Here is a 2,091-nt window from a genome sequence, read left to right as displayed (position 1 = left end):
ACTGGGCTCCTATCATTACAATCAAGCAAAGATTATCAAATTTGTGTTCACAAGATGTACATACTTCGTATGCTTTTTAAGTTTGCTTATAGTTGTATACCATCGACATTCATCGTCTCATCTTATGTAACAACTAGTTTATAACTCTCTGTATCAATAAAATAGCTAGGGGTTTTCAACTAAAAAATAAAAAGCTACTGATCTGATTTAGTTGTCATCCTGCTTTTGTAGTTTGAATCGTCCTATTTAAACTGGACAGATTAGATTCACATCAGAAATTTCTGACGTTATTGCATCTTCTTATTTAAGTCTCATCTCAGATAAAAAGATATATTTCAATTGTGACTTGAAATTATAATATATTGCGTCGTGGCAATAAATAAAAGGATATGGAGTTGTGTGATTAAAATTTGAGATGACATGACAATCGATTGGGGTGCTGTGCCAGTTCAATGCGGTAATGTTGGAGTAGAGTTTTTGTTAAAATTTGATGACATGATTTTTCATGCGAATTGTAAAACAAAGTAAAGATAAAGGATAATTATAACTCAATAAGAATGTGAGGAGCTATTTGTTCAATTTCAAAATGGATTTGGATCATGATGCAAATATAGGTAATGTTTTTACTTCCTTTATTTTTAGCAAAATTAGATGATTAGATGTAGTGTTAGATACAATCAAGCTGAAAGCGAAAAAGGAAGCATTCATGGAAATCCTGTTTTGGGAGGATATCATTCGTATGTTCCAAAGCTTTGAAGTAGTAATGAAGTTCATTACTTGACAAATTCGACTGTGTTTTGATTCAATGAACATATGATTTATTATTTCGTCAACAAAATATATGATTTGTTATAAAACGAAGAGAGTAAAATTTACATGATCTTTTCATAATACCCGACAAAACGCCCAAATTTATCGAGACTGCGTTTAAAAATTATTCCGAGCTCATGGTTCTCCGCTCCAATTCAATAGCGTCATTTTTTTAGTCGTGCCTCTATGACGCGATAAACCTTTGATTTCAACATTATGTTGAAAAAAAATTTCAATGTTTTTTTTTTTTTCATTTTACAAGTTGGAGAACATGGTAAAAGCACAATACAGAAAGTTTTTTTTTTTTTTTTGTAGAACAATACATCCAACGTTGCTGTTGGTAGCAAGTCAATAAATAACAAGTTGTTTCAACTTTCAAGAAACTTAACCTTGGTCTCTTGTAAATTTTTATAGTTAATAAAAGTAAAAACATAACATATTGTTGTTCTTAAAATTGTGGGAGAGGCGAGGCAAAGAGGTATCAGAATAAGCAATTTAGGAAACTGATGTGGGCTGCTGCTTTAGCCCAGTTGAAATGAGTAGGCCCGTGGGCCTCTTAGAAACATCTTCAGAGTTGGCTGACTGACAAATGGGACCACAAAGAGAAAACAACATAGAAAAGAATTGATACGTCTCTGAGTCCGGTTTCTGAAACAGTTGCCTGTGTGGAAAAGCGCTGTATTAGTCCCACAATAGAGATATTCACTAAACGGGAAGGGGCTGCATCTATAAATTAAGCGGACCAAAGCCTTTCAAATTCACGCAGCTGCGTGGTGAGCACAAAGCGAACTATTCTTTCGCCTTTTACTAAAGAATACCGTGTGCCCGCCACTTTTAAGCAGCATACGCCAATTTTTGAAGGGCGCTTTCCTAATCGGAGAGCCCCAACAAGTCAAAAATACAAATTTTTTGTCATCGTTAGGTTTTGCTTTAATCAGTCTGAAATATCTTTGGCATCCCTATTGTTTTATTAAGCGTAAATAATCAAAAATTGTTATAAAATATATTTATATGGATGTTTATTCTATAACTTCCAATATTAATTATCATTTCATTGCCCACTATCTCCACTATCATGGACATTTATTTTCTCCTTTATTATTGTAACATCTATTTCTAGCATATAAATAGAGAATGTGAGACACATATATTATACACAATAGTGGAGAATACAATTCTATTATTGTTCTCTCTATATCTCTTGTTATTTACTTACTTTTATTGCAACTTTATTTTAATTTTATAACACGTTATCAGCACGAATTGCTCGGAATAAGTTGC

At 32.7% G+C, this 2,091-nt stretch overlaps 1 non-coding gene across 1 annotated transcript; it reads left to right on the top strand.

Moving 5' to 3' along the window:
- The first annotated feature begins 1,574 nt into the window (after positions 1–1,574).
- Positions 1,575–1,690, top strand: LOC144569013 (U5 spliceosomal RNA). The gene has a single exon (XR_013515925.1). It is a non-coding gene; the product is annotated as a U5 spliceosomal RNA (small nuclear RNA).
- The last annotated feature ends 401 nt before the right edge of the window (positions 1,691–2,091 follow it).

Source organism: Carex rostrata, chromosome 17 (genome assembly GCF_964058835.1).
Source record: "Carex rostrata chromosome 17, lpCarRost1.2, whole genome shotgun sequence".
NCBI lineage: Eukaryota > Viridiplantae > Streptophyta > Magnoliopsida > Poales > Cyperaceae > Carex > Carex rostrata.
This window is presented reverse-complemented; position numbering and strand designations above follow the sequence as displayed.